General features: G+C 33.3%; 3 long non-coding RNA genes across 5 annotated transcripts in view; 1 reads left to right on the forward strand and 2 right to left on the reverse strand.

The window, feature by feature from the left end:
• Positions 1-20,401, forward strand: part of LOC127861210 (uncharacterized) — a 52,837-nt gene that overhangs the window by 14,837 nt on the left and 17,599 nt on the right. The window lies entirely within an intron of this gene.
• LOC127861216 (uncharacterized) lies at positions 3,748-6,097 on the reverse strand. Its single transcript, XR_008040131.1, has 2 exons — positions 5,909-6,097; positions 3,748-5,625 (listed from the first exon to the last, which is right to left on the reverse strand). It is a non-coding gene; the product is annotated as an uncharacterized LOC127861216 (long non-coding RNA).
• On the reverse strand, positions 13,255-20,399 carry LOC127861206 (uncharacterized). 2 transcript variants are annotated; one of them, XR_008040117.1, is made up of 6 exons: positions 17,677-20,399; positions 16,882-17,058; positions 16,547-16,624; positions 16,082-16,270; positions 15,122-15,818; positions 13,255-14,931 (listed from the first exon to the last, which is right to left on the reverse strand). It is a non-coding gene; the product is annotated as an uncharacterized LOC127861206 (long non-coding RNA). The 2 variants fall into 2 exon arrangements; XR_008040116.1 differs by having other exon boundaries at positions 13,255-15,818; positions 17,677-20,391.

Below are 20,401 nucleotides of genomic sequence, written 5' to 3' on the forward strand. Positions count from 1 at the left end.
TGAATTCTAGAATCCCTACAAAGCATGGATTTGTAAATAGCATGAAACACATGTTTGAAATATACAAAATACAATTAAAGCAGATCAAAAAGTGTGTGTATGGTCTGTTTGTTATAATATTTACTGATTTCTGTCATAATGTCATAACACATCATATTGCATAATATAAATATTTTTTATTTCACAAGCATTGTGTAAAATCTGCATTATCAGTTTATATTACGTAATGTAATTCAGCATGTGCTAGCTACTTTTCTTATGTGCAATATTTTATTGATAAATGCTATACATCATTATGTTCAAACTTAATTTAGTTTGTATGTTAAAGGTAGTTTATTTTGTGCAATCCTTGAAAATTAGAATTGTACAATAATGTATGTAGACAAGTATATTTATGAACCGAAGCTGTAAAGGAAATGCATTGTATATAAAATGCAAAACTAATATATAAAATTCATATTGCTATTCATGCTATGCTTATATAATTGATAGGTAATTTCCTACAGAGACAACTAAATTTTGCAAACATTAAAAAAATTATACTTTCATAATCATCTTGTTGCAAAATGCTGTCACCGTTTACCAAATGACAAATTTTAACCGTACCAAATTTAAACAGAATAGAACAGAACAGACAGTTTATTAAGACTTATACAAATGTACATCGTCTAAATACACAAAATATAATACAAAATATTGTCACGTGTCTTTATATTACAACGTATGAGTTATAACAATATACAAAATGTAATAAAATAATTTGAGAGAAAATATATTTAACAAAGAAGAACGACTTTACATTACCGTAATTAAATATATATCGTTTTACTAGCAGTAAGGAACTACTTTCGTTTTCGCTGGCAATATTATTTGTGATAGATTATCTTACGGCTTGAGCTTCCTTCATATATTTACACAAATTTATAATTTCAATTTTACAAATTGAGTTCAATAAAGTATGGAACTTAAAAAACTGATGGATTCACATAGTAAACATTTTTTATATATTTTTGTCTGAATTGCTGGAAACATGGACATTTACATATAAAGTGGAATTCATCCTCTATGTCCCTTTGATCACAACATTGACAATATCTTTCATTACGGGGAATATTATTACGTGCGTATCTTCCAGTTTGAATTCTCAAAGGGTGGGCAGAAGCCCTTAATTTAACAAAGTATGTACGCCAATTTGTTGGCAGTAAATCTAAGTAAGCTTCGTATTCAAGAGTTGTTTTGAATATTCTATACATATCTAAAACCGAACTATCGTTCATATTGCCAAACCATTCTTGTTTTAAAGCATCTACAATTCTACATTTTAATTCACATAAAAACGACTTTGCATTTATCATATTTGCATTTTTGAATATATATGAAAATCCATAATCATTTAATAAATTTTTCACATTCGAAACCCAATTTTTATACCCTTTATCACAATCATTTATCTCCTGGTTATACACAGTTTTTATGATAATATTTTCACTATTAACAACTTTAAGCCAATATTTTACAATACGAACATATCTATTTACATACTGTGGGTGTCTACATAATTCACCATACACTGTTACACCACATGTATTGCTTTTAACATTTAACAAAATTTTAAGTGGATGCGTACAATATCTTTGAATTTATTAAAACCCCATATCTCCGATGCATAATTTAAAATAGAGCCAACAAAGGCATCAAACAATTGACACAATATTCTAGGTTTTAGATCATACTGTTTGCATATATAAAGCAAAGTATTTATAGCCTTAAGAGCTTTCCCTACTAACTGCTCCTGGTTTAATATAAAACTACCAGTATAATTAATAACAGTACCAAAATAGTTAAAATTATCGACGACTTCTATAGTTTCCCCATTATATGTCCATATCTCATATCGGCGAATTCTACCCCTTTCCGAAAAACCATTATTTTTGTTTTGCTAGTATTAACATTAAGTCCCCATGAGTTACAATAAAGGTAAAGGTTGTCTAAGTGAGATTGTATTTCTTCGGGTGATTTACCCAAAATCGCCATATCGTCTGCAAACAACAATAAAATTAAAATTATATCTTCTATATTTAACCAGAATGGACACTATCTTGTAAAAAAAGTTCTATGTCTTCGACAAACAATGAAAATAGAATAGGAGACATTACCTCCCCTTGCCGTAAACCAACGGCGTAGCTAAAGTATTCAGAGTATGTCGAGCATGCTTTTACACATGATTTGACATTTTCATACATATTTTAAATTATTCGTAATATTTTGCATTGTATACCGGATTTGTACATTTTTAGCCATAATGCATTGCGATATATGCTATCAAAACATTTAAGCATATCAACGTAAACAACATACAGACGCTTATTTTCATTTAAAAAATGTTGTACAACTGACATAAGAATATATATGGCATCAACGGTTGAATCCGAATTGTGCATCCGAACTTTTAGCATTATTTTCGCAAAATAATTCAATGCGCTTGTTTAAAATAGTTGAAATAGCTTAGAAAAACAGCTAATAAGGGTTATTCCTCTATAATTATTCACGTCGTCCTCAGGGCCTTTTTTATGCAATGGTATAATTATACCCTCTGTCCACTTTTCAGGAAAATAGCCCGAGGTTAAAATACTTTTAAAAACATCACACAAATGACTGGATAAGATATCAATGCACTCAATAAAGTATTCGTTTAACATTCTGTCATCACCAGACGCTTTATTACGCTTCAAGTGTTTACGTGCATTTAATACCTCATTAACCGTTATTGGTTGGTCTAATTCTGGAAAAGTACAATTTTCAATGTCAAAGTCATTGTTCGAACAAAACAGTCTGCCCGTGCATTATGATTGTCCGAATTAGTATTGCTTAAATTTTCAAAATACTCTTTAAATACATCTAATGGAATTTTATTGCAATTACTTTTATTTTATGATTTGAAAATTTTCCAAAAATCTTTCGGCTTTTTACTTTTCAAACTTTCAATTTCTGCCATTTTACGCTGATATACAATATTTTTCTTTTTCATTATTAATTTCTTATAAACACTTTTATTTTCGCACAACACTTTTCTATTTAAATCGGTCATATTAAGCTTAAAATATTTTAAAGCGTAATGGTGGTGATTTCGTGCAGTAGTACATTCGTTGTCAAACGAATCTGCATGCTTTAAACTACTTTCAGTATTGAATGAAGGTTTTTACTGTACTTGTACGATTTTGAGAATAGCTCATCCGCTTCACTGCGAATTGTGGCTGTGAATTTATCTAAAATGGAGTTAATTGACAATTGACTCGAATTATCAATACTTCTAACAATATCATTGAAAATATGAAGTTTCGAAATAATTCTTGAGCGAAATTCATCTCTACGCGAACTGTTCCATTTATATTTGACATCGCTGAATGTCTCGTAACTAGGTAGACAATTATTACCAAACAATGAAAAGTGCAACGGAGCATAATCACTCCACTCGTTAAATTCGCCAACAGTAAATTGTGATAACAATGGAAAGTTGCATTCATTGGTCAATAAGTAGTCAATGACAGATGAACCGTTACTTGAAAAGATGTTTGTTTACAACTATCACCTATTGTTCCATTGACAATACGTAAAGTGGTTGATTTACATAAATCGAGCAATTTAATCCCATGATTATTGTATATTGTATCAATAGAGGCCCTAACCGAGGAGTGATCTGGTATATAGTCAAAATCATCAAGTACAGTATTAATGGAGTCATATACAATAAAATCACATTTATTACTGGTTCTACTATTCAGATCTCCTGTAACAAAGACAGTACCAAGTTCAGAATAATATGAAACATCATTTTCTAAAATATCAAAAAGATCCACGTTAATGGTACTATAAACTGGAGAATCTTCTCCCCATACATAGCTTCCACATATATACATATCATTAGCAGTATTAAAAAAATCATGTTTAAGTTTTAACCAAATAATAGTGTCGTGATGGTTAAAGCGGATGCAGATGGAAAATGAAATTAAGACTTAAGGAATGTGTCCAATTTCAATAATGCAATTGTTTCACTTGGTGTTTGTCCAATATAATAATGATTTTAACAATAATTTATATTGTAAAATTTCTACAAAACATGATTGTTACAATGAAGTAGCATAAATAGAGTGTTCATAATTTGTGAATACAGGTAGTAAACGCGCGAAATGACAATCAACATAAACAGGCAACACACGTCTATTTATTAAAATTACATCATTCCTGTATTAGTTTCATAAATAAAATGTTTCGTTAATTACTTACAGTAACAATTCGTTTTCAATAAACCACTACCATACTTATATTTTACAACTAATGTTTTAAGACAGGTGTCGTATTAAGCTCATGTCGTTGTAACACCCGATTACACTTTGCATCGCCACTTTGAAATATACAAGTGAATCTTTTAATGCACATTATTTATTTGCGTTGAACATAAAAACCGAAAACGCATCATATTGTTCAAATGGCTCATTTGGCACTCAATAATACACGTTTGGCATCGTAACTCCTTTCATGCACGTTATTTACTAGCGTTTAACATTGAAACCTAAAACGTATTATACGTTTCGCTTTCTTTCTCACATGGCTCAAATGAGACGTCCCCCGTGTATGTCTCGTCATCTAGATCGTGTATAGTAGTTGGTGTACAAGCTTGGTCCTTCAATCTTTCCTTCAATGTGGCAAAGGATAGGTCTGACTGAAATTCCTCTCTGACGCGGTCATGCATCTCTAACACCATTGAAGATATCGTGTGATCGCAGAGAAGCCCACCCTTCAGCATATGGGGAAGGACTATGAATTCTGAACCTTCTATATCCATCTTAGCGAACACGTATTCCGGTTTTAACGGAACAATGTTTTCGGCAAAGAACTTTACGATATCAATGGTTTGCACCTCATATATAGTCATGTTGGTCTTATTGTCAATCAAGCTGCTATGAATACCTGACCCCCAGTCGATATCAAAATTTGTGTCCGAATAAATGGTGACGCTTTCAGAGGAGATGTTGCTGACAGCATTATTGAAGAAAGTGACATTGATATCGTAGCTTTTATAACGCTTTTCGACATACTTTAATCGCTTCATGTGTCGTGGATTCGCCTCAAAACCAAAAGTACAGACATCGCGCCTGGAGTGATAGCGGACTTTACCAAATATCTTGTCGTAAAATTGCAAAATTTTGCCTTCAGGGTACAACCAAGGTTCATATAGTTTTCGTATCTGCACACCTTTGTTTGACCCGAGATCTAAATACACGTAACGACAGCGTCTCATTGAGGTATCGTTAAATCCATTGTGATAAACTGTCGAGCATGAATAAGTGTGCATGCCCGGGCGAAACACTAACAGGCAATAAACAATTAAAATCGCGACAGTTGCCAAATAAACAAATTTTCTTCGTATTGGTCGTATTGGCAACATGCTGACGTATGCTATGTTTATTGTGTATTTAAAACAATATATTCCTTAATCCACGCACATAAATTTCATTCAAATGACAACTTAAGTAGACTATGTTTAATTCACACCGACCTTCTCTAGTGACCGGAGGCGGAGGGCCTATTCAGTGTTGCCACACCACGTGATTCGTCACCTGTGTTCTGAAAATCAGATTGAGTTTACATAAAATTCACCAGTGTATACAATGGCGCATTTGTTAATAAGGTAAATAAATCTGTAATCAAGCGCGTTTCAAATATTGCAAGGTTTAGCTGTATTACGACTTTACATAGAGATGAGCACCGAAATTAAAACCATGATCTGTCATTTATTTAATAAGTGCTCCAGCTAACAATAAATAGAGGGGCGCTGCGCCCCTCTTAAATTTGACCCCTTAACAGGCGCGCCTCTATTTTTTTGTTAAATGCCCTTTTGGTGCGTTACCTTCTATCATAAGTTTCCAAAATCCAGTCACTACTGCTGTCAATTGCACAATCTCACAGTCGGGTACGCATTACAAATGCACCTGTTCGGCTTAGAAAGCTAAGTATCGGTATGTTCGATGTATACACATGTGTGTAACTCGAGAGTTAATGCCGCAGGAAATAAACGTTGCCATGGGTGCCACGCGCTGTAAGCCGATAAATTCAAGCTGTTACCATCGCAGGATGTTGCATTGTGTCACACCGGTCTTACTGACAATAACGTAGTGACGTCACCATCTATGTATAGAATGAGGATGTTGAGCATGCGGGCGTATTTTTTGGTGCAGAACAGGGAGCCGTTTCATCAACGATTTACGACTATTTGTAAATTACGCTTTACGTAAATTACGATGTTTCAGAGAAATCGTGTTACATCAAGCAAATCGTAAATTTAGCTTACATAAATATCATACGTAAATATACGACTGGGTAAGGGCAACCGTAAATAAACGTAATGTCGGTCGTTTTCCTCGTCGGGTCCAACCGCATTTATCCTACATGGAATTAAATAACATTGAAAACTTCATATTTTATCGGTGAAATCAATTATTTATACCACGATAAGTAAGCAGGCACACAAAAAAACTTTTTACAACAGGTTGCCTGCACGGGAAACCATCTTTAAAATTTTGGTTGCCCAGCTATAGAGTAACGAGCCCAGAACCATGTACTGTACATGTTTTGTCATGTGCATTTTATACATTCTTGAAATAAAATACAAGATAATTGAATGACAAAATTGCTGACATGACAGACCTTTAATGCATTATGTCTTATTCAAGTTATTGTGAGCCTAAATTGAATAATTTCCTAGGCCTAAATAAATGGAAATTATACTGCTAATTGAGCTACACGACAATCGCCTTTCTGCATAGAAAGAAACAAGAAATATCTTAAAAAAATATATACGGCGTTGATTGTGGTTAGAGTTGATGAAAGGTAAAGAGTTTAATGAATGAGATCAAAGATAACGAATGTCTTTTTCCATGCAGTTCTTAGCTGCATCACACGGAGAAGTTGATGTTACGCGGATATTTTGCGGCTTAATTTACATTATTATTGCTTATCATATATCTATAGATACAAAACAGAAAAACAAAAGAAGAATGGAAGTGAATTTAAAACATGTAAGTCAGCTGGCCACACGCGAAGTATCCGTACATATTTTTAATATTTATACGCGCGTTCTTCGAACAAACCTGTTTAGTGGTGTGTCGGGTATTGCTATTTGATTCGATTATTAACAGTATCGGGAATCATCGCGCTCATGCTTAACAAATTGGTCAAAATGGTGAAACAATGCTTGTTTAATTTATCAAAAATAATATTTATCATGGTATTATTGAAAACACAATAAGGATCTATGATTGACCTACCATAGTTTTATCACCGAATATCTTCATTTAACAAATTTCTGGTCTAAATACAATTCCAGTTCACCTAATAAACGCGATAGCGCTTTTATTCGGCGTAAGCTGTATTAAGTCAGCTTTTCACCCTGACTTGACCTTTGTAAGTGTCCAATAATATTCAAATAAAATTTCCCGCGGCTAGGTACGAATGAATACACTTCATTTATTCCATTGGCTGATTTGAGTATAACACCAGAACATTGGAAACATATCCGCGTCTTTGTAACACTGTTTTACTGCATGAAACAATTTTATCTCTAATGAAAAGGCTCAATCGATAGAACAGTTTTACAATCAATTTTCGACATAAATACAGTTTGTGCGTTCACCTTTTATTTTCAGAGAATTACCAGCGCAAAGGCGTTTATACTAAAGGCTATATTCTCATATTTAGTACTAACTTGCATTGCATTTCAACCCGCGAGGTTTCGGGTCAATTCGCGGCTAGTATGTGAAAGTCAGAGTTTATATACATTTCATCACCGGAGTTCGCAGAAGGGGTTGCGATCTTTTCATTGAAGGAAAAAATTGGAATCTATGCTATTTTTGTCTGATGGAGTAAATAGTTCGTTTAGTCGCTTTGTCGATATATCAATATTTTAGGCACAGCTGTTGCCTTGGTCGTGTACAGTTGGCGTAAACAAGCCGTCGTTTCAGCAGCAGAATTGTTACCTAACTTTAATGCATTGCATTCCAATCCGCAAGGTATCAAGGTCAGTTTGCGGTCAGTTGCAGAAATCTTTATATAAACGCCGTCTCGTAAACTTTGTGCACTTGAAGTCTGTTTTGATCAGAAAGATACTAAATAAAGATATTCGGCGATATTATTGTGGTATGTCAATCATCGATTTTTAATATGTTTTCAACATTTGCATGATGAGGACCAATTTTGATATAATTAATTAGAAATATTTATCCATTTAGACCAGTTTATTAAGCATGAGCACAATAATTCACTATACTATAATTATGCAATTAAATAAGATTCGAGTATTGCCGGCTGACCTATATGCACTCGTTTATTTTCATGTTTCTTGTGTTTTTCTATTCTGTAAATATAGATATCTGAGTAATAATATCACATAAAGCAAAATAAGCCACGAAATCTGGCGCAACACCCGTAATTGATTTACTTGTGATGTAGCTAAGAACTGCGCAGAAAAAAGGCATCCGCTACTTTTTATCTCATAGAGATAACTTTTGATCGTTTATAAACATCGACCACAATCAACGCCGTGTATCTTTTTTAAAGATATTTCTTGTTATATATCGATCCGTTTACTGGCCGCGAACTGACCCTGATACCTTGCGGGTTGGAATGAAATGCTTAAAGTGAGGTCACGATTACACCAAGGTGCCTGTACCACGTGACTTTTTCGGCTATGCGTGGGACAATCGGATGTAAACAAAACGTCGCTTCGGGTAACGTTTTTGATAATTTCTTCATTAATTCAAAACCATTTACAAAATCAAAGCGCTGAAGGCACTGAAGATGTTCGCTATTGCATAATTTAACACGCAATTCATTTTTCTCTGTATGCTCAAACGACACAAATTGTGGCCCTGTTACAATTACGCGTTACAATCCATCTCGCAGAATTTCACTTTCGCCTCCAAGATGAGAAAACAATCATTAGCGAAATAGTATAGTGTCACGATATGAGAAAATCGTTTAATTATCATACCACAATGTTTGCCGTACTTGGTCAGCACGTCTGGAAATCATTCCTATAATCAGGCTCTATAAAGGTGACAAATCCAATTATTATGCATATCAACTGGTCTGATTTTTACCAGATTTCAGTTACTCTTGCATAAAAACTGCTAATAAAACAGCTTAGGTACAACGTTGTCAAGAATTATGGAAGATAATCCCGTTTCATAATTGGAAGAAATGTTTACTTTTTTGCAACTAACGTGATGTGTAGCCTCAGAGCGGTGACATATGCTAAAAATAGCCGAAAGAAAATTAAATTTTAAATCTATTTTAAACAACTTTTAACCAGCAGAAAGTAACTTATTAGATCACTACAAACGTTTTAACCATAAAGAAAAGAAGACCTACTTTGTGAAGAGCATTGTTCTTAAATGGGGCATTTTCAATTCGCAATGAGATTTGTTATGACCCTCGTCATGCGAAAATGGGTCTTATTCCATATGCGCCCATCATATAAATAGCCCACTCAGCTATCTCTCCTTCTGGTAAGGAGAAACATAACATATTGAGTGATTTTAAAACGAACAGCATCGCCTATGGCCTGACTGCGCAAAAGCACATGTTGGGTTTAACAAACGCTTGCCGAAACGCATAAGACCCATTTTCGCATGACGGCGCTATTGACGTGTAATTTAAATGTGTCGAAAGAAAACTGCGTTTAAATCAAATATAAACATACGATATATTTCGATAGTGAAGAAAGATACTCATAACAAGGCATATGAGGACACATATGAAGTGCTCTCCCGTAGTATATTTTTTATCTACTCACACTAATGTGTGGTTTGACAATGCTAACACACATTTCATGCGGTGAATATGCAGCTTACAGGTGAAAAACACAACACAATAGTTTAACTTTTGTTTAATTGTATTTATTTATTTAGAAAAGTAAATTGCTAACTTTATTTCAAAGTTAGCGTATACGCCGACTACATTTTTAAAAGATATTTATTGTTTTAAATATATTTAATATAATATATTTAGTTGTTTTCGGTTTTAGCGATTATAAAACATTTTCGAGTGCCTATAGTATGCCTGTAGTAATTGATGAACTCATATCCAACTGTCTATGTATTGAGAACTGTGAATATAAACAAGCTTAACCTTCCACTAACCTTCTACTATTGCGTTGCTAGCACCCGTAAATACAAAAGATCGCCGCTATCTGTTGAGAACCACAGAACGTTTTCCAGAAATACCCGCTGTAGTAGCATGAACGAGGTTACGAAACAGGTCATTCGTATTATTATTATTAATTGTTTGTTATATTCGTGTTTAGCAATTATGAAACATTTTTTTGTTTTTGTCTCTCGTATCGCTGAAGTTATTGCTGAACTTATGTTCAACGTTTTATAAATTGAGAATATAAATAAGCGTCAACTTTTTCCCCGAATCTATTAATAAATAATAGCCTCAATTTACGACCTGTTCTACTTCATTGAGTTGTATGTGAGGGCGTAACCTATTGTGTTGTTATCGCCCGTGGACTTTCCTTTGTTTATCGACAGGCGCATCTATTAATAGCATCATATCATGAATGCAGAAACACCCGCGAAAAAGAACCACGTGACGAAATAGGACGCTTAACGCAAATACCATGCGACTACGACTTTTATTATGTAAGAACGCTCCGCAATTCCTTTGAAGCCGGGGCCTTGTGATTGCTATTACGTAAAGAATTGACCTCTAACTGAAGTAAGCAACACATAATTGACCCATTCCTTCTATGTGCGAAGGCAGATTGAATTTTACTTATGTATGGTTTGCCTATTATAACACACATTATAATGCGGTAAATATGCGACTAACAAGTAAAAAACACTATACTTAAACTTTTGTTTGAATTAAGTTATTGAGAAACCAAAATTACAAACCTTATTTCAAAACAGCAAGACTACATTTTTTAGAGAATATTCGTGTTATATTTAAATGTTTTTTAATATTCAGTTTCAGCGATAATGAAACATTTTTTTTATGTTGTCTATCGAATCCCTGTAATAATTGTTGAACTCGTGGTCAACGTATTATTAATTGAGACATGTGAATGTAAACAAGCGTAACCTTTACTAGTGCGTTATTTATTATTCTCTAGACGACTAAAGAAATAATTAATATCTACTCGTATACAGATGTGAAATATACGTGCCTGATCGTTTAATTTGTTGCCATAGTTTAATTTGTGTAATTTTGTATTTTTTGTTGTAGACATTAACAAAAATGTGCACTGTCTATCAATATTATTAGCATATTCATCCACATGATATGCGTAAGATAATCCACTCTCAATTTGGTTTATTTTACATAAATATAAACAGCATGGTAATCGATTGCCACCTGTCACAATATGTTTTAACATTGCGATTGTTTCCAACCACTGTCATGTATTATGTAATTCGTTATGTACACTAATTATTATTGTACACCCACTTTCTTTTTCACGTGACCTTTTGAAATGTATAATATAACATGGCTAAGACAGACGATGTACTATGTACAAGTCGAAATAAAGTTCTGTTCTGTTCTGTTTCTGTTCTGTTATTCTCACCCGGACTCCCCCTTGTTTATCGCCAGCCTCAGATTTATGAATGAGATGAGCGAAAATACTCCGTCACGCAGACGCAGCAGAAAGTGGACTATTTTAATCATTCATAAACAATCTCCTCCGCGACACGTACAATGCGATCATTGTTTTTTTTATTCTTTTCTATAAAACACGATTCGAAACTATTGCATTTAACACGATATTAATATAATGTTTCCATTTGTGAATAAACATAATTAGAGAACTCAAACCTCTTGCATAAATTATACAACTCTTTCTTGCGCGGATACGCGTAGTAAGCGGGAATTGGGCTCCTCGTACCTAGGCCGTACCGACCTGAATTTTACACTAAGCACTTTAGACGGTCGCTAAAGCGACCATCTAAAAACAAAGACGAGTGCCCGGTCATTGTCAAAATACACAACTTTGTTAAGTTTGCGCAAAATTAATTAAGTATTTTTTCCAAAAAGTGCAACCGCAATTGCAGTGAAAGAAAACAATCAAAGTAAACATTAAATAAAAATTTGACATTTTAACAAATTGAACAACATTTAATGTGTATTACTTGGTGCAGTGGTAACAATATCTTTCAGCCCCCTTTCATGATCGGGGCGAATGAGTTTTTTCAGTAAACATCTTAAGCTATTTTCAGTTATTCATATTTCATTTGAATTTGAGTTAATGCAGTATTAATGCAATTCAATATTTTCGTTGGTATAATAACCCCCGCAAGTCAGGAGATTTTGGCGATGATCATTTGTTACAACTTAATTGGAGCATTCATATGTTTGTAAAGCAAGATTTGCAAATTCATAAATTGACTGATTACAATTACTTTGTGAATACTTATTTACTTCTTTATGTATTTGGTGCTTTAATTTCTATTGTTACACGTGCATGCTAGTTATACAGTAATGTTATTATTTATGAAGTGTTTATTTTGATATACTTAAGTAATTCATATGAAAATGATATTGGAAAATACCACAAACAAGCATCATTGTTATTTGTTATGACACACATGTTTTATTAAAATGCATAATCAGATTTTTTAATTTTAGTCATTCGGGTGATTAATATAACAATTATTACAACTAGAAATTATGTTTAAGTGTCGTTGGTAAATATTATTTCCAGCAAGTCTGCTTCACACATAATTTCATGTTCATTACCTCTTTAGTCCTTAGTAAAAAAATGTCGTAGTTATAGCTTAGTGACTTAGTGACAATAAAGCATCCTAATATAATTAGTTATGTGACATATTTTTTCAAATTGGTCCTTGTTCTAATCAGGCGGTCATATTTATGGTATAACATTATTTTGTTTACTAGTTAATGTATTTTAAAAATATCTATATCAGTATTAATCGTATGTATCAAATAATGACGCAGTACTTTTCTGCAAATGTGTCGTGTTATTGGTGGTAGGTTTCACTGTCGGCCGCGGCATTGTTTAGGATCCAGATACATTTGCTGCTGTTGAGGTTACTGCGCGTTTTGTAGATGTCTTTGTAGTACCTACTCACTTAATATGAAATGTACTCATCATATTAAATTTAATTTGCTGTTTTAGAACAGAGCCTGTACATGTCATAGATTGTTGTGACAAATGGATTATTAACAATTAACAAATTATAACTGCAGTTTTCTTCATTTACATAGTGTTGATTTTTCCAGTGTATCAAAAAGTGCATGATTTTAACAGCAATGTTACACATGTACACATATTGTATCTGAAATTAAGTTCTCATCCATAACATATTTACAGTCCGAAATAAGTTTCATAGAAAACTTTAGATTGATAAATAATCGAAATAATAAATAAATTTCAAATAATCGCCAAAGTCTACATCGAAATACACTTAAGCGCTTACTCGCATTGCAACTGTATATCCTATGACGGCATTTAAAACATGTTATACAAATACCACTAAAAGTACTACCATAATTGCAACAACATAAACAACAACATCAACAACAAGTTTAACGACAACAACAGATCAAGCAACACATAATACTTTTACAAAGACTGTTGCAACAACTTCTTTAACCAGTAGTAATAATCATAATCATAATCATAAAAACGTAATAAATATATATATAACGATTTCAAAATTTATTACCAATAAGTTGTATAGGTATAAATAATATCCAACCGAAAAATCGTTTCATTATTCACATTGAATTTTAGATGTTCCATACAAATTCAATATTTTTGATAACTGTTATTATACAATTTGACTTTGATTTATTACAAGGAAATTTAGTCTTTAATTTCCCATTCTCTGTAAGAAACGACTATCCAGTAAAACGTGATGTAACAATGTAACTGAATCAGCGGATAACATAAAACACTTTCGTGTATGATAAGTTTTATCTTGACATTTGCTTCCTGGTGAATATGCTTGAACAGATAACAAACATTTAAATGTTACAAAAATGCACTTTAAATTAATCAATACATGCAAGAAAACAGACTGCGAAAAAATATCTTGCAATCCTTAACATGATCGGTGATTGAAAAAGAATGCCTAAAGCATGCTGTATACTTCTATAGTAAAATGAAGACGGTATATTCGTTTAAACGTAGACTTTTAGGGTATAATTGATTATCATTTCTAACGTATTTAAATAATCTTAAACAACTCTATTTCTGAAAAAAGACGCTGTAACACAAGTAAGAAGACTTGTTCATAATGAAAATAAAAAATGCGAACAGATTAGTGTTAATAGATTATGTAAATATGTTATACTCTGCATGCAATAAACATTTTAAGACAATGCATAGCACACGATAGACAAACGTATGCACTTTTTATAGGTAAACATTATACGCTTAAAATACGTGTACAAGAAGTAGAAAATATACTTGTTTGTATGGACTAGGAAGTGAATACAAAGTTAACATTGTTTTCGCACATATATTTGTGTCATGTACATAAGAGTTAACACTGATTTTTCAGTTATTGTCTTGCTTTGAAGTATGGTACAGGTTTAATATTATTTAAGTTCCGAAGCTGTTGGTTAACTTTAGGATTAGTTTAAGCTATATTTGTTAAGGGGATATCGTGTAACTAATTGTAAGCTTTCCTGGTGTAAACAACCCACCGAAAATGATGAAATTGAAATATTGCGTTGTACTAGACTTGGTGACATTTCGAACGAGTACATATTTTGATTTATAAGTTTACATGTGATCATTTTACTACCGCATGTGCAAGCAAACGATATAATCATTCATCCGTGACGATCGAATGCTTCAGCAAGTGCGAAAGGTAGCCAGCAACATACCAATTGCGCTGTTGTGTTCTAGAAATTGTATGAGAGACATATTGATTTTTAAATTAATTTTATGTTTTCTTGGTGTATCAACCCACCAAAAATGAAGAAAATTAAGATAAAATTACATTACATAAATTTATATACAGTTAAGTTTTCCTAAACTGTTGATAATGCGTGATTGTCTCAATGTGTAACTATACGTATAAGAACGCCTTACCTGGTAAATAACTAATGTTTTCTCCGTTTGCATCACCATTTATGCTCAATTTTTGGATCAGTGTTTCAAGACGGGTCAAGGTCGGGGCATAATTATCGCAGTCTGGACAACAATCAGACATAAAAATATCACAATATATTAAAACGCTCATTTTCTGACCTCAAATTTAAACAAAAGTTTTACACTTGGTTCATCAGCAATAAGGTGCTTTATTTCAGTCGAGAAACCATTTTCAGTACAATTTTACAATTTTACAACGGTCAATGCAAAGAAAAGCATATCGGGTTTAAACCGGCACATGTGCGCCCAAATGTTTAGAACTTACTGATGTTAGTGATGCTCGAAGCTAAAGATTTCTTCTATTAATTTAAACTCAAGATGAATGCATTACTGTTCGACAGTTTTCTGGACGGCTATAATAATGTAACCAACATATTGCCTTCCCACCTAGACTCATTTTGTCGGCAAAAATTGGGTTCAAAACTAATCAGAATGAGAAAATAAGTTATATTAAAAAACATTTTTATAAATAAACAAAATTCAAGATTCTCATTACCATTTCTTCTCTTTTGGATTACAGTACACCTTGAATTACCTTTGGCACGCACATAACGGTGAGAGTTGGAGCAGTTATCGAGACGTTCTACAAAACTACAGCCTTCTAAACGTTGCAAGAAAACACACTTTGAAACTGTTTCTGAAAGTAGTAGCATTCGGAAGCATTTTACAATCATCATTTGGATAAAAGTATAAGAAATGTATGTAGGTTCATTGGAAAACAAATAATAGGATTACATACCAAAATACTTCAGGAGTTCAGGAGTTTCATCATTTCAATATATGCTGGTATTTTTAAACTTGCAAACATTAACTGTTCCAATTCGTTCTTATTAACTAAAACTTAAACATAATTGTACTGAAAGATTATTATGTTCAGATATTATCAAAATTTCAAATTACCATCTAAAACATCTATTTAACAACGTGGATACTTCGAAAGCCAGACAGAAGGGCCTTTTGCCAACATGGCAAGAGTTTGTTTGATTCTGTGACTCGGTAATGGATCCCACGTGTCCCCGTCGAATGTGCATTTCTTGTTGGCCTCTGTCCAGTTAATAGCAGTTTTTGTTCGGCTACACCTTCTCGGACCTAAATCATTAACCGTGGGAAAAGTATCCACAATCTCTTAAAAGCACGGCGTTTAAGGCATCGGCGTAAACATGTTATGCCATGATTTCCGTAGCTGGTCTTTTATTCCAACATGGTCATTTAAAAACCAACGATTTGTACCAATGAATGGTGCTTTATCAGATTTAAATTTTAATCCTATCAAAATAAATACAATTTTTAATATTAAATTACCTAACAGGGAATGGCACAGAACAATCTATTATCGAACACCTACGATTTTTCAAATTGTCTTACCTGTCTTTGAGACGCATATGCAGTTTTCCAGAAATGTCTCCGATGGCATATAGGCTAACTTTAAATACTCCATTTTACCTGTGAGTAAATAAGAAGTTCAAACAGGCACGTATTACAATACGTATGTCGCTGAATTAAGAATATGTTTTGTATAAAATTAGCGCCCTGTAACATGAAGGCGAGAAACATTTGGCTTGTGTTGTGTGGGAACATATAAATACTATTGAGTACTATCTAAGAAACGGCAATTTAAATCATGTGAAAAAAATAAATACAGATAGCCAACAGGAAGTTATAAACAAACATCATTATGTTTAAATAGTCGTTAGACTTACCGCCATGATATTATATCCGTGTCACTTTGGCGTTCACCCAGATGGCGTCACCAGGCTTGACATTCGCCAAGTAAAGAGAACTTGGCATCTCCGACATCAAAATACGAGTTTCATTTATACAATTGTTTTGTGCGGACTCCCAATCAGTTGCTACGGAGACTAACTTAATTGTGTTGTCTGAAATATAAATTGTGACAGTTTGTATTGCCATAGTTCGTTAATACAAGCTATTATCAAGCACACTATTCTTCTAGATCTCCTCTAGATGCAACAGGACATTCAATTTGATACAACTTTCCATATGAAAAAAAACGTTTTTTTCTCTCGTTTTTAGGAATCCGTCAATTCTTGTGTCCAAGTTCTGGCTTTGTAAAGTTCATAGTTTTAATTAATATTTATACATTTAATTTTAATATATACGTTTAAACGACATTCTTAAAATAAATCTGATTAACGAAATTATTGCGTTTAGGCCACATAACTAAGAATACACTCGTATAAAGACAAATCATAAGGTACTTAAACACTTGAATTACGCAATGAATAAAGATACACACAAACATTTTGTTTACATATTATACATATACTATTCTCAGTAGTATATTGTTAATTTTTACCATCGACCCTTCAGTTCAACCCTGACGGGAGACGGTTGTTACAAATGACAAGCTGTCTCCACATGGTGAATATTTGTAATAAATCACTTTAAAAGTTAATGATGAATAAACAGTGTGAAAATGCTGTTAAACCGTTGACACACTTTGGATGGCGAATTAAATAATGAAAACCCATTACCCTTGTCAATTGCAAGCAAAGGTCCATAACCATCTTCGTCTGTTAAGCCGATATTAATCGAGCAGCTTTTCTCGAGATGGGGCGAGGCTATGCCATTAAACGGTCTTGGTGGCCATATGTTTATCATTTTCGACCAGGTATCTTCGACAAAAGATAAAGATCCACAGATGTTTCTATTAAAATAGTTAAAATAAACCACTATTGCGCTATATCGGAGACGTCTTCTGCACATGCCCATCTTTATTCTGGGAACAATATCCTTAGGATCAAGCAATCTGTAAATATCTTGTTCTTTCAAAATATCTAACAAAATATCCATAAAGGATGATGTTTTTAAATCGTTTGTCCCATAAGTTACAATCTTCATCATTCCGTTGATGCTGTGATTAAAAACATTGACATTACGAACATCGTAATGAGCAAACTTTTCTGGCATTTCATTGTCGAACATAAATACATCGTTCCCAGTCCAGAGGTATCTTTCTTTGTTTGCCCGCTGAAGTTGTTTCGGATTCTGATGCTTGTCCATATCTTGCACAATGAGAACTGGAATGTTTGATTCGCATTTCTTTTGAATTCTTTCGAATTCCGATGAAATGTCGGCAATCAGTTTTTGCCAGAAATCTTCTACCTTTGAGAATTCCAAATTGTTCAAAGTACTTAACACCGTGAGTTCAATAAGGAGACCATTTAACAGTAGCTCATTCACTTCTGTTTGCAAAACCTGTAATGCGGTTAAATTACAACGGGTAAAGTCCTCTGCAAGCTTTTCAATGATATTTTTGTTGATTTCAGGAATAGCTTGTATTTAATGTTTTGAAAGGTAAGGTGCTCTAGGAGTCGCTAATGGAGATATTGCCACAAAAACGCTTTTATATTTTGAACGTTCTGGTTCTTTGGCTTCCAATACATTCTTTAAATCAATCATAATACTATGTATTTGCAAATGCGTTTCTTCTATTTTGTTTGTCTGCAACAAATAAGGAATGACAGTCGTGAGTTTCTCAATAGAATCGATTTTACTGCATAACGCAATAAGTATCTCATTGTTTCGTTCCAACTGTTTGTTTTCATTGTAAACTTTGTAAATACCCACGGCAAGCTCTGTAATACCGCAAACTAAAGAAACAGCGTCAATTTTATATAAGGTAGAAACACCCACAGGCAGCAAAAGTGTGCTAAGTAAACCAAGCACGAATATCGACCCCATGTCTGTTGTTGTTTTTTTCAATCGAATCTATAATCCCTATCACGTCTTTTATTCAAATCATTGTTATATTCCAAACATAAGTCCAAACATCTATTTTAAATCGTTAATTAATCATTTAGTGCTTCATACAAGAGTGTACGGTGTTTGATAACACACATGATGCAGTTTTATAAATAAATTACCTCGGGTTTATCATTATATCTTATGAACTTTGAAAATTGATAATTGGTATATGACACAGATTGATAAACCATCCATCAACTATTTGATAAAGACGTAACTTCTTGTTAAAGTCAGTGCGATTTAAACGAAAAACAATAGTGCGACGATACGCGTTAAACTGAAACAAAAACGGTAGCATCTATCAATAATAATATATTTTTATGTCAATATCTGAATGCTCAAGGTTTATTTGTTGCACATGCAGACTTCGATATTTATTTTATTTTGCTAAGTTTACTATCACCGTGGCCATGGTCTGTAATGGTTTAATAGTTTTCATTAAAGCCACATTAAGACAAGAACCAAAAACCTGAACGCACTTCTGCCACTTATAATTCCGTAAAACTTAATGAAGTGAAGCGGCATAACTTGGGTATCCGACGATGTTCAGTTGCTCGTTTGCGAAAAACTAGGTTAGTACCGTGTTCTCAGAATCGTAGTGAGTTTACTAGTGAGTGAATATATTTCATTAAGCCACTCATCATTGTATCTCTGACGTACACGTATATACCCCATCGTGCCATAGAAGAGGGTAGGGACTAATCTACAGTTCATTGGAATATTAAAAGTTCAATACACTATGGCCTATCTGTTGTGTAGTATGGTTATCGGTGCTTGACTGATTTCTCACCAATACATCGGCAATTAAATTTGCCATCAATGGGAAATACTCTTTAGTTCGCAACAGAAAACGTCGTTTATCCTGTATACTTGACCAGAAAGTGTTTTAATTAGGTATTAGTAATCGTTGTGAATCTTGAAAACCTTATCTGGTTTCCAGACTTCCCCCTTATGAAACTTAACAGATTAATTAATCTATAATATTGGAAGTGGTTTTGAGCTTAAGTCTCAGTAACGTTTTTGTGAAGCTTTCGAAGTTTGAAATTCAACCTAAATTCAACCTAACAGAATATAGGACAATCGCGAGGGTGATAACAAGATATAGTATAGTTTACATTAATGGTCATATTCAAACCGGCAATGTAATATTATATTAAACATTAATTTAACAATATTTACTCTAAATCAAAGACTAGACTATTTAACAGGGACCAAGATGCAGAACCACTTCAACCCACTTTTATGTTTTAATCGCTGATACAAAATGCACTTCTCTTCGGGTAGAGTCTGGTTGACAACAAAGTGGGCTCCTATGGTAACATCGCATCTACACCAAAGTGAGGTCAGTATTACTGCCTAATTCATGAGTTCAATTTAGCTGGCGCATAATGTTTTTTATTTAAAAAGATCTTTCATTAATAATTTTATTGTATAATAAAGTATGTTTCAGTG

Source organism: Dreissena polymorpha, chromosome 15 (genome assembly GCF_020536995.1).
Source record: "Dreissena polymorpha isolate Duluth1 chromosome 15, UMN_Dpol_1.0, whole genome shotgun sequence".
NCBI classification, from domain to species: domain Eukaryota; kingdom Metazoa; phylum Mollusca; class Bivalvia; order Myida; family Dreissenidae; genus Dreissena; species Dreissena polymorpha.